This window comes from Marmota flaviventris, chromosome 10 (genome assembly GCF_047511675.1).
Source record: "Marmota flaviventris isolate mMarFla1 chromosome 10, mMarFla1.hap1, whole genome shotgun sequence".
NCBI lineage: Eukaryota > Metazoa > Chordata > Mammalia > Rodentia > Sciuridae > Marmota > Marmota flaviventris.
Genome location: NC_092507.1, coordinates 28,973,082 through 28,985,274, shown reverse-complemented (window position 1 = coordinate 28,985,274; position 12,193 = coordinate 28,973,082). Strand labels below are relative to the sequence as shown.

At 42.5% G+C, this 12,193-nt stretch overlaps 1 pseudogene; it reads left to right on the top strand.

Moving 5' to 3' along the window:
- Positions 1-9,851: 9,851 nt before the first annotated feature.
- LOC114094102 (suppressor of cytokine signaling 6-like) lies at positions 9,852-11,924 on the top strand (annotated as a pseudogene).
- The last annotated feature ends 269 nt before the right edge of the window (positions 11,925-12,193 follow it).

The following is a 12,193-nucleotide window of genomic DNA, read 5'->3' as shown; positions in this document are numbered from 1 at the left end:
GATGAGAAGTGGTATCTCACTGTGATTTTAATTTTCTTAATGATGTCGAGCATCTTTTCATTTGCTTTTTGGCCATTTGTATATTTTCCTCGGATAAATATCTACTCAGATTCTTTGATGATTTTGAAATTGGTTTATCCTTTTTATTGTTGCACTGAAGGAATTCTTTATATATTCTGGGCATCCCTATCAGATATATGATTTGCAAATATTTTTGCCTATCTTGCAATTTGTCTTTTTTATTTTGGTAGTGTCTTTCAAAGCACAAAAGTTTTAAATTTTGATAGAATCCAATTTATCTCTCTTTTTTTTCTCATTTGTATTTTTTTAAAAAATATTTGTTTTTTAGTTGTAGTTGGACAGAATACCTTTATTTCACTTATTTATTTTTATGTGGTGCTGAGGATTGAATCCAGGGTCTCACACATGCAAGGTGAGTGCTCTACTGCTGAGCTACAACCCCAGCTCCCTCTTTTTGTATTTATGATGTCATAGTTAAGAAATCATCATCTAATCCAAAGTCACACATATTTACACCTATGTTTTAGTCTAAGAGTTTTATAGCTTTAGCTCTTCATTTATATCTCTGATTCATTTAGAGGTAATTTTTGTATATGGTGTGAGGTAGGGATCCATTTAATTTTTTGCCTATATGTATCCATCTGGTTGTCTCAGAATAATTTGTTGAAAAGATTCTTCTTTCCCTCATTGAGTTGTCTTGAACCCCTTGTCAAAATTAGCTGGTTCACATGCATTTTTAAAGATGTTGGTTCCACACTATATTGTGAATTAACTTGTTAGGATCAAATATTACACAGCTTCACATGCCTAACATATATACAGCACAGGTCCTGGTACAGAACAGACACATAATAAGCATTGACTGTAGTCAAACTGAGTATGCCTATGAAGCAGGCATATTTGGCCCCTCCTGTGTTCAGGGAGCCCTTTGAAATAGAGAGAAGAGATTTTTCCTTCTAGCCCTTGCTCTGCAACTGACCCTGTTGAACATGACCATTTCTACCAACCACATTTCTGATTTATCTTGCGTCTTGTGATTCTGCATCTGCCTCCTAGGGACTCAGCAAGCTGACAAGCCTTAGCTCCTCTTTAGGTCTGAGAAATTTACGCTGAAGCTCTGATCCACATTCTTGGTAAGGATGCTCAGTGTTGCCGGCTGGCGTGTGCATCTCTGTGGATTACTCAGGTGGCCTTTTATGTCCAACCTTGTATGTACATGGGTGATTTCCAGCACCCCCAGACCTCACCTTGACGATGCAATGCGGTGACATTAAAGCTAGACTTGGCACTCCCATTCCCCAGAATGAGTGTTTTCATTCTGCTGTGGTCCTTTCTACTCCTCAGTAGCATGCAGCAGCGTTTTCTTGAATTTGCAGCACAGTGCAAACATGATTCTGTGGCTTGATTTTTTCCCACTTTGTTGTCATTAAATATTTCCCATGTCTCTATACAGCCTTCACATTTGTAAGATTTCATCGTGTTTCTATGCCAGTCCCTTCTTGTTAAACATTTAGGCTTTCTTTCCATCCCCCACCCCTAACCTCCCAGGCATTTAAGAAATAGATTTAAGGGAACAAAAATAAAAACAAATCATGCCCCACTCACCAGAATGACAGTTCCAATTTAGATACCTCTTGCAAGACTTGGTGGTTATGGGCTGAATGGACCCTAAATATCTGGAGACTGGCTAACCTGATTCAGCCAATATGCATGGAAACTCACCTGCAGTCTCGTCTCTCCGTGAAATATGAGATTAAGCAGTTTGCCTGTGCAGCCTAAACTTTTCTAACTCCCAGTAACATAATCAGAGTCACTGGTGGTTGTGTTAGTGAACCATGAGAGTCTGGGCTGAATGGAAAAGAGGAAGAAGCCCAGATATCTAACCAGAGTCCTGCAAAGCAAGCCAGGCACACTCCCCTGGGGAGGGGAGGGTTGCCCACAATTTTGCTTGGTATCTCAGAATGATCATTTAATGCTTTAAAGGAAACCTTCAATGACACAGAACTTTCCACTGTGTTTCTAGTCGAATCTTGCATCCAGGATTCTCAGCCAAGCCTGTGTGCAGAGAGCCATGGACCAGATCCTGGAGAAATCCAGCCAGAAGAAAGAGCACACCTCTCCTGCTCCCAGGGCATGCTTCTGGAAGCAGAGGGAGCAAGAACACACACAGAAGGATGTCCCCTGTGACTTCTTTATCTGCGGCTCTCTGTGGCCTTCAGCGCTTGCTCTCTGGGCTGGGTCTGCAGGAAGCCAGGGTACCCGGAAAGCAACCATTGTGCCCTTGCAATTAACCAAGAATGCTCCAACGTGACAGTTCCACTGTGAAAGTTTTCAAATAGTGTTTGGAATGTTTACATAATTGTTCAAAAGAGGCTTTTTCAATGTACCTGTTTACACTCTTTCCTTTTGGAAATTCTTTCAGCAATCAGGCCGTGGAGGGCTCTCAGCCTGCACTTGCCGCCCTTGATTGCCGAAGGAGGAATGAAAGGCCCGCCAGTGAATCGCTGGGAAAACATTCCCGAACAAACGCCCTCTAATGAGGGGGCGCCGCTTTTGCGGCAGCGGTGGTGGAGGGGGGGCGCTGAGAGGCGAGGGCAGAGCTGGGGGCCGGGGAGCCGCGAGGACGCGGTTTTGTTGTGGGGTCCCGGGTGGAGGGAGCACCGGACCCCGGGCCTTTGTGTGCAAATTTCCCACCGGGGCCAAGCAACTTTCCACAATTTAATTAAGTGGCTTTAGAGTCCCGAGTTGGCCTAACAAGCTCCTGTCCGTGAATGAAAGATTTGTCCCCAGCAGCGGGGGCCCGGCTGGAAGCGAAGTGGGCAGCAGTTACCGCTGGCTCCAGCCGATTTAACTGCTCACACAGCCGCCTGCCCGGGGAGGGGAGCGGGCGGGGAAGGCGGCTGCGGGGCTGGCGGCAGTCCTTCTGGGACTCGTCTCACCTAGCTCTCAGCAAATATGCCATCCATATGCCCAGGATCACAACCGAATCAGCTCCATCAGGCCTGGCAAAGAGGCATTTAAATTGCTAATATTGTACTGCAGAGCAGCCAGAGAGCTGCCAAGGACCAGCTCTGTAGGATCCACAGAGACAAACCTGGAGATGCGATAGGTTGGGTTCAGAAAGAGCCCAAGTGAGAAACACTGGAAGCTGGCTGTCAGGAGGCCCCAGCAATGGGGATCCTAGGTAAGGAAGCATCCCAAGAAATAGTGACAGAAATGCACCTAGGAGGGTGCCTGGGAGCTGGTGGGCCACTGGGGCCCCTTTCTCATCCATTATTTCTGATAAGGGGCCAGCTGGAGTTTTCCACAAAGGCTGCTCTGTGCAAAGGAGGCATCCCCCCGTACCTTAGAACAAGACAGATTTTTCTAGAAGGGAAAAAAAAAAAATGCGAGCTGGTTGGAAGAGGGAAGGAAGGGCTGACTGCAGCTGGGAAGTGTTGCTGGGTTGTGGTTGTTGAGAATCCCTGCTCTAAGACTCGGTTGGTGGAGTAGGTTTGGGATGAGGGTCTTTTGTAGCCACGTTCCAGTGGAGGGTTCACCGAGTGTTTTTCTCTGCCTGTATTTTTAGAAAAAATTATGATGACAGTTGTTAGGTCTCAGGCAGGCAGGCAGCACATTCCATTACAAAGTTAGCATGAAATCAATATGTAAATAACCCTTTCTAACTGGCAGCTATTTTTGAAGGCAGAACGCACCTGATGTTGCAGGTTTGTTCCAGTTCACTTTAAATACCTCTCTGTCCTCTGAGTCTGAGAATGTGCTCACAGTCGGAAGATCTTTCCTCCCTTTCACTTGATCTTTTGCATCATCTGGGATAGCGGTAATGCCTCCATGAGCTTTGTCCTCAAACCTCCTCCATCATTTAAAAATCAGATTGACAAGACCTACTCCAGGCTGGGAGTGCTAGTTCCCCTTTGGCATGGTCACGTTGCAATAGCGAGGGTTGCTCTGGGAGGGGCAAGGGTGGCAGAAGCCTTGACCATCCTCTGAAGGAATTAAAAGAGAGAGAAAGCCCAGGAGGCTGAGATCAGGTTTGAATCAGAAATTTAGACAGTCACTGCCAAAATGCATAGAAGTCATTGCCAAGACATAAAAGGTCAGTGGAAACCAGCCGTGGGAAGAATCAGGTTAGAACCCAGCAGGGAGAAGCAGGTCTCAAGGTACTCCTCGGTGAGTAGGGGTCCAAAGCCACAGGTCTCTGCATAGTTCCTTGCCAACAGTAAGTTTTCCTTTGGTTGGCCTTTTTTTTTTTTTTAGAAACAAACAAACAAATAACAAGCTGTTTTAACAGAAATACTTCTAGAATATTCCATGCAAGGACAAGTGCCAGAAAGCCCAGTGTGGCATGTGGCATGTGTGTGTGTTTACTTTATGAATTCAAAGGGGTGATGAAGTTCAACCAGGCTCTGATAATAATGACCACTGCAATTACTAAATGTCTATAACATGTTACTACTTATGAGTTCTTAGGTGCTTGAACAGTTCTAGTGTTCTTCCTTACAATTAAGCTAAAATCTGCCTTCCTGTATTTACACACAGAACAAGGATTCTCCTTTCACAGAAGACAAGTAGTGCTTGCTTGATGACCTCTCTATTCCAGGCTAAATATTCCCATTCTTTAATTATCAGAATCCTCTTAACCACATAGTCACCACTGATTATCTCCATATTTGTGTCTCTGGAAGGAACCAGGATCAGAAACTCCTTTTGACGCATCTTAACTCCAAAAGGAGTCTGTCTTCAGGAACAGAAGCATCTGGAGTGGACGTTCACTTTCCTGGTACACAGTGCTATCTTTTATTGCAAGAGGTGGGCAGGTGCATTAGAAATTTTATCTGTTCTACCTGAACCCAGAAGGCAGAGCTAGGGTCACTGGGGATGGAGAGATATTTCAGGTAAGTTATGTCAGCTTGATATAAAGAATTCTTTAATGACAAAGTATATGACCACAGAGTGACATGCTTTGAGGGGCAGTGAGTATTCTATAGCCTGGAGCGAAGGTGGAGAATTGTAGACGGTACTGATCCGTGGAGTAGAAGTTCCATTGAGCCCTAAGGTGACTTCCAACTCTTGATTCTGACCATTCATTCACTTACACATTTATTGATGCAGGCCAGATGCAAGATGCTGTTCTAGGCTTGGATATGAAGAGTGATATGATATGAAGTGATCTTGATATGAAGAGTGGGGAAAGGGATGAGGTGCACAGAACGTAAAATGTAGGATCTTAACCATCTTAGGTAGACAGTTCAGAGGAATCTGTCTATTCACCACCCACAGAAGTCCCTTCATTAAGTGACTCTCCATTTTCCCCTCACATCAGCCCCAGGCAACCAGTCTACTTTCTGTTTCTATAAAGTTGACTCCTCTAGGCACCTCATATAAGTGGAATCATACGGTATGTGTCCTTTTATGACTGCCTTATTTCACTTAGCATGTCCCCAGGGTTCATCCATGTCATGGCATATGTCAGAATTTCCATCCTAAGACTAGATTAATGTTCCATTGGATGTATATACTACATTCAGTTTACCCACTCATTCATCGATGGGTATTTGGGGTGCTTCTGCTTTTTGGCTATTGTCAATAGTGCTACTGTGAACAGGAATGCACAAACATCTGTGTGAGGCCCTGCTTTAGGTTCCTTTGGTGGACGCCCAGAAGTGGAATTGCTGCATCAATTGCCAAGCGTGGTACTTCTCTACTTAGATTCTTTGGGCAACCATTGGATGGTTTTCCACAGTGGCTGTGTCCTGTTCCATTTCCACTAGTAGCATATGATTTCTTCACATCCTCACCAATGCCTTTTTTGTTCGTCTGTTCATTTTAATAGCCCTCTTCACGGGTGTGAGGTGGAGCTCATCGTGGGTATTGATTTGCATTCCCCTAGTGATCAGTAGCATTGAACATTTTTCATGTCCTTAATAGCCATTTGTATATCTTCTTTGGAAAAATGTCTATCCAAATCCTGTGCTTGTTTTTTTTAATATATCTTTATTTTATTTGTTTATTTTTATAAACTGAGGATTGAACCCAATGCCTCACATGTACTAGGTGAGCACTCTGCCACTAAGCTATAACCCCAGCCCCCTCTGCTTGTTTTTTTGACCAAGTTGTATTTTTGCTGCTGAATTAGAGGAGTTCTTTATATATTCTAAATGGTAACCTCTTATAGGCTATATAACTTACAAATATTTTTCACACTCTGTAGGTTGTCTTTTTATTCAGTTGTATCTTTCAATTTCACAGAAGTTTTGGCTTTTTTTGATGATTCAATTTATTTATTTTTTCTTTTGCTGTCTTTGCTTTTGGGGTCATATCCAAGAAATTATTGCCTAAGTCATGAGATTTTTCTCCTGAGTTTTTTCCTAAGAGTTTTATAATTTTAGCTTTTACATTTATGTCTTTAATCCATTTTGAGTTAACTTTTGTATGTAGTGTAAGGTAAATGTATATGTGTATAGTGTAAGGCAAGGGTCCCAATTAATTCCTTTACATAAGGATATCTAACACTCACCACCCAACACTGCTTGTTGCAAAGACTGCCCTTTGCCCGTTGAGTGGTCTCCGCAGCCTTGTTAGAACTTACTTAACCACACAAGTGAGAGTTTGCTTCTGAGTGGTCTATTCTATCTCACTGGTTTAAGCCTGTCTTCATGCCAGTGACACACTGTTTCCATTACTGTCGTTTTATAGCAAGTTTTGAAGTCAGGAACTATGAGATCTTCAAGTTTGATCTTCTTTTTTCAGGGTTGTTTGGTTATTTGAAGTTCCTTGAAATTTCATGTGAAATTTGAGGGTAAATTAAGTAACATTTATTGTATGTGTGGGTATGTGTCTGTATATCTGTATATGTCTATCTATATTTATATCTGTATCTATATCTCTATATAAAATCTCCTAAGAGCCGTTGGTGATGCAAATAGGAGACAAAGTAAACCTCATTTTCTAAGGGAGTACATACAGTCTTGTAAGAAAAGAAGTGACAAATAAATGTCAACTACACATGTGACTTAAATCATGATGAAAGAGCAGGGAGAGGGAGCAAAACTGAAGAGCACAGAGTCAGGCTGCTGCTCCCACTTTTTTGTCCCCCGACCCCAGCCGTACTAGGGATGTAACCCAGGAGTACTCTACCACTGAGCAACATCCCCAGCCCTTTTGTTTTTTATTTGAGACAAGGTCTCCCTAAGTTGTCCAGGCTGGCCTTGAACTTGTGTTCCTCCTGCTTCAGCCTCCTGAGTAGCTAGGATTACAAGTGTGCCTGGCCAGGCTGTTTCCTGAAAAGGAAAGTTATGGTGGGTTCTTTGATATAGTGATTGTTCAAATTATTTTTCCTGAATGTGGAGAAGTGGACTAAGATAGCCAACCCTGTCTCTTGCTTCCTTGGAGAAAAGGAAGACAGTCAAACACCACGTCCCTGAAATGTCCCTCCAAGTCCCCAAAAACCTAGCCAAGTTAAGGGAACAATGAGAGTGAATTTGGGTCAGAATGTCCAGATACATAGTATCTTGAAGGACACTGGCGTTCTCTCATGTAATGCTGGGAAGTAGGGCAAGTTAGTGTCATCTTTAGAAACTTGCTTTCTTGCATGCATGCCAAGTTCTTTGGGATGCTGGTCATACAAGGACAAAGCAAGCTAGACTAGTGATGTCACTGCTTCAGTAGCCTCGCTTTTAAAACCCCTTTTTCTATGGTAACTGGTGCAGATCAGAGCACCATCGAGAGGGAAGTGCTTGTCAATTTTATGACCAGGCTATTAGGTCAAGAAAAGTTGCCATAATTAGAATACTGGTAGAAATCAAGTTTGCAATGAAGCATCAAGGTCTTTCCAACTAGGAGTTGGAAAGTCTGAATTGGTTTATGATGGTACACAGTGGTGCCGCTCATGTGAATTTTGATTACATTGGTTTTCCTTTTATTTAAATTTATTCCATATAGAGTTATTTTTACTTATTTATTTGAGGTGCTGGGTTTTTGTTTTCAACTGTGGTTTAAAGCTCAGATAATATAAAATTAGCCATCTCTACCATTGTAAGTGTATAGTTCATAGTATATTCACATTGTTGAGCAGCAGATCTCCAGAATATTTTCATCTTGCCAAACTGAAACTCTCATTAAACAACAACCCCCCAATTTCTCCCTTTCCCAGCCCTGAGAGCCACCATTCTCTGTTTCTATGAATCTGACTACACAAGGTACCTCAAATAATTAGACTCATACAGTATGTGTCTGAGTGACTTGTTTATTTAACATAATGTCGTTAAGTTTCCTCCATATAAAATGTTTCAGAATTTCTTTCTTTTTAAAGCTGGGTAATACTTCATTGTATGTACATACCACATTTTGTTTATCCATTCATCTGTGAAAGGACATTTGGGTGACTTCTAACTATTGGCTATTGTGACTAGTGCTACTCTGAACAGGGATGTACAAATATGTCTTCGATGTAGCTTTGTTCTGATGGCCCTTGATTTAGACCCACTTTAGGAAATCACATTCCTCCATTTACCCCTTGCTTACTCCCCTGCTTAGAAATCTACAAGCTTTAAGGATTATCTTAATTAATATTAGACCCTCCAGACGGAGAGACTTAACTCCAGCTGGTAAGAGCTGATCTTTAACTATGGTGTCAGATCACCTCTTTGGACATTGCCTCTTTTAGTGACTCTGGCTTACAGAATTATTCTCAACCATACCACCAATGTCAGAAAAAGGTGCTGGAGATTTCAAGAATAAGCTAGTGGCCTCGAAATAGCTTTATGTTCCTCAAGTGCAATTTGGGCTTGTGGCTAATCTATACTTGTCATATGTTCAGAAATGATTCTGCCACTTAATAACTGCATTTTCAGTGATTTGAGGCATACGATAGATAATTCAGCTGGTGCAAAACTGATATTTATTTTTATACTGTTTATGAATTAAGAGACTGCTAAACAAAATAGTCCTATAAACAAAATTACTGGATTAGGGTGGAGAATGAGGAAACTGGTTAAGGGAACAAAACATATTCAAGGATATTGGCAGTTTCATTTGCCAATAATTGATGTAATAGTTATTAAATAAGTATGTCTACTAATTAAAGTAGCATTGTTAGAATTTCTACTTAGAAATATTGGTTAATAATGTATATATTTGAGACTAGCAAAATTATTACCATTCTTTTCTTTTGCAATTTAAATATGGAAAATGTCCCACTTTCAACATGGGTTTCTGGAAGCATTATTGAAACAATTCTTGTTACCAGCGGCTTAGCCCGGGACAGAGCCTGGATGCTGGCTTGCTGGGTTCTGCTGGCCACCTGTGTCAGAAAAGAACGAAAGATGGAGAAAGGAAAAATGAACTTGATGCAGCTGATAAAACTGGGATGATGGGCACCATGATGGTGACCCAGATGGGACTGTAGTGCCACCCCTGGCTAGCCAACTCTGGAGGAAGGAAACTGGTAAAGATTGTGAAAAATGGGTGCCTTTTCCCCTTTTAACCAGCTCTGTCAGCCCTTTGCCACTTCTAAGAAGATGGAAAATTTTGGAATAAAAGTTTCTTTTATCTTCCTTCAAAGTTGGCTTTGAATAAAACATATTTTCCATCAATTTGACTCAGAATACTTGCAGAGCAACCTAGCCTCTTCCCCCAGAGGCAGTAGTTCCACCCTGTAACATTACAAAGTACATCATATTTACCAACAAGAACAACATAAATCATTCATTCAACAAACATTACATTGAGTCACTACTATGTGCTAGGCATTACTAAGGCACTGAATGGAATAGTTTAATGGATGTGAATCCTGATTTCAGCCTGCCCACCCCACGGTTGAGAAGTGGGCAATGGGTAGCATCTCTTCCTCTCCAGGGAGGGTCCTGGAGGAGATAGCGGAAGGCAAAGATGTGGGAGAGGAGGGACTGACACCCTGGGGTGAGGAGGGGGTGGCTCCAAAGGACAAATGAGCTGGAAAAATACATAGATGCAGCACTGTAGCCTCTCCAGATATTTGGGGATAAAATTCCAGAGAGAAATGCATCCTTTTGGATTGGAAAAGTAGCTCCAATGAAGAAAGTTAATCTTAAAATCTTTTAGAAGGTTTTTTTTTTTTAATAATTTGAGTGAAAATAAAGAAGAAACTGATTTCATGGTTGTATAACAACCATCACTAGCCAATGACTTTGGGAAAGATGATCCCTTTTTTGATAGCTGCTATGGTAAAGATATGGCCAGATATGATATGAACAGTGAAGATAAAAAGGTGGAAAAAGATCGAAAATTGAGAGCTTTTCTGGTATGGTGGCACACACCTGTAATTCCAGAGGCTCAGGAGGCTGAGGCAGGAGGATCAAGAGTTCAAAGCCAGCCTCAGAAACTCAGCGAGGCCCTAAGCAGCTCAGTAAGACACTGTCTCTAAATGAAATATAAAATAGGGCTGGGGATGTGGCTCAGTGGTTAAGTGTCCCTGAGTTTAATCCCCAGTACCAAAAAAAAAAGTGAGCGCTTGATGGGTACTTTGAAAAGGTGGCTTTCCAGGAAGCAGAAGCCAAAGGCAGGGGCAGCATGCCCTGGGGCGTTCTGCCCACCAGCACTCTCCTCCTCTGCATTGATCATCCTTAAAGATATCAGAACTCAGAGAAGAATCAGATCCACTTCCCTCCCCAGTCATCAGAGACCCCTGGCCCTGGCCTCTCTAACCTGCCAACTCTGAGACACATATTGAAGTGGAAGTGAGAGTCAAAGGGTTGGTTCATACTTCCAGTCCCTGTCCTTCACTGAATGGGTTTCCGGAGGATTCTCACCACGGCCTTCATTCTGAAAGTGTGCGCCCAGAGCAAAACGATTCACTAGAGTTCAGATTCTCCCAGTGGAAACTTCATGTCCACCTGGATGAACATGTGCCTACAGCTAGTGGACTCACTCAGTACACATGCCTTTTGACGGGGGAAGTATCTTTGGAAGGATCACACAGCCATCTCCTGGACACTTCTTTGCCCATGAAGGTTGCCACCGTTCCTCCTCAAGTGGGAGGGAATATTTTGCTGAAGATGAAAATCTGGCAGACCAGGACCTAGTCATTGCCCCAGGGATCCTTGTGGGCCAGTCTGTGGATGGCTTGTTGATTGGCATCACGGGAGTCGTGTTGCAGAGCCCAGAGCAAGTCACGATGACACCCCTCTCTACTCTTGCCACGGCTACCACCAACGCAGACTAATCAAATCCAAAGGAACTTCAATGAATTCACTGGCACAGATGCCCATGTGGCTGAAAGTATGTGCTGTCATTTGAATTTTGATCCTAGCTCTGCTCCTGGGTTTGCAAGTGTTTATAACTCTGTGCAAAATAGTAGTGAGCCCATGGTTGTGACAAGCCTTCCAGAGGAACTGAAGAAACTTGCAAAACAAGGACAGTCCTGGGGACCAATCAGATCCTGGGAGGCAGCAGGGAAGCTAGCAAGCATGCCAGATGGTTCTTTTCTTGTTCGGGGTAGTTATGATGACTGTTATTTTTTAAGCTAGTGCATTTCCTCCTTGGTAAAACAGTTCACACTGGGATTGAATTCTCAAATGGTAGGTTTAGCTTTTATGAACAACCAGATGTGGAAGAACATACTTCTATGGTTGATCTAATCAAGCAAGCAGGGATTCTGAGAATGGAGCTCTTTGATATTCAAGGTCTCCGTTTCCCCAGTCTGAAGCTTACTCCGTCAGACTGACCAGTTCTGGTGCCCCAGTTCATGTTGGAACCCGTTCTCTGCGGTACCTGTGTCCTTTCTCAAAACATCAGCATTCAAGAAGAAACTTAATTCAGAAACTGCCTTTGCCAAACAAATGAAGGATTATCTACAGGAGAAACACCACCGAAAGATTGAGACCCCTGCATCTTGTACTTTGGGAATAAAAAAAAGAGAGATTTAAATACAGTTTACCAACTTTCCTTGCCATCACTATCTTTTGCTGCCATTAACTATTTTAATTTTAGGTGTGAAACAGAGTCATCAATTTGTTTAGGGGCGGGGAAGTGTCTATAAGGGATCTTGGGCTTATTTGGGTTCTTTAAAAAGGAATGTTTGAGGTTTTAGAAGTGTGAATTATCTTTCATTAACGTGCAGAACAGTCACAAGGTGAATTATCAGATTCTCCTTAATGTCCCCACAGTCCTTCATTGTCATTCCCTGTGATTTTTA